This window comes from Epinephelus moara, chromosome 24 (genome assembly GCF_006386435.1).
Source record: "Epinephelus moara isolate mb chromosome 24, YSFRI_EMoa_1.0, whole genome shotgun sequence".
Taxonomy (NCBI): Eukaryota; Metazoa; Chordata; class Actinopteri; order Perciformes; family Serranidae; genus Epinephelus; species Epinephelus moara.
In genome coordinates this window covers 1,392,472-1,393,805 of record NC_065529.1, presented here as the reverse complement: position 1 = coordinate 1,393,805, position 1,334 = coordinate 1,392,472, and positions in this window count along the sequence as shown.

The window sequence follows — 1,334 nt, the reverse complement described above, 5'->3', positions numbered from 1 at the left end:
GTGACCCGTTCAATGGGTAAATTTGAATTAATTTGGCTCTACAATGACTGAACAATCCACTGTGGTCATCAACAGACTAATTTTCATCAGTTTGCCCACACAAATACCTTTGAATGTAAACAGAGACCTGTCTTACCATTAATCAAATAAAACTGCAGTGTTTCCCATTAATTAATGAAACTATGGCGGCCGCCATAGTTTAATTTGACCCGCCATAGTTTCTAAATAAAAGATTTAGGCTGCCGAAAGTATTGACTTCTCGTGATATAAATAATATCTCGAACGCCATAGCGTTTTGTGCCGATGTGCTCAGGCTTTCAGATCCAGCGCTCGACAGTGCGAGCATTTCACTCGACTAAAAATACGTGTGTGCGAACTGTAAAAAATATTTAGGGGCACATGTGCGCATAAAAAAAAATCAGCCGAAGCAGCCTATATTTTTGTCAATAAAAATATATGATAATCTAACCGCAAATGTTGGAGGAACTCCAGCCGCCTTCCCTCTTCCCTCTTCCCCGTGTGACACACACTGTCGGCACAATGAATATAAGTCCCACTGTCGGCTGGGTGGAAATAAGTCAAGTTTCCCGGCGCAGCGCAGGATGGAGAACCCCGCGCAGANTAATCTAACCACAAATGTTGGAGGAACTCCAGCCGCCTTCCCTCTTCCCTCTTCCCCGTGTGACACACACTGTCGGCACAATGAATATAAGTCCCACTGTCGGCTGGGTGGAAACACAATGAATATAAGTCCCACTGTCGGCTGGGTGGAAATAAGTCAAGTTTCCCGGCGCAGCGCAGGATGGAGAACCCCGCGCAGAGCTAGTTTCGAGCAGCGCAACCCGAGGCGCGCTCAGTTTGGTAGTTTGGCAGACCGAGGTGCGCTGAGATGGGTGTGGCGGCGCAGCAGGGGGAGGTGTCGACAGATCCAGCTAGACGCAGTGACAGTTTCGTGCCAAAAGGCTTCGCCGAAGGTGCGCTAAAAGCTCGCCATCTGAAACCAGGTCTACTGTCAACGCAGGGGGAGCGCAGCCGGTGTAAGCCGAAGTTTGGCTGACCGGCGGACAGTGCGCACACGTCACCAAAACCTCACAGGCAGGTTTCCAGAATATTAGGCACATTAACGATGCAATAAATAGCCAAAAAAAAAAACACTATTCAATGCAACTATCTGCAATCAGCACATAAATGTATCTCTGTATCGACTGTCCCGTCACATCTGATGTCAGATCAAAGGGGATTGGCACCGTTTGGCACGTTTGGCACGCGTAATGGAAACCCAACCTGATTTGATTAAACGGCTGCAAACTAATGAGTTCACATCCCTTTCAGCC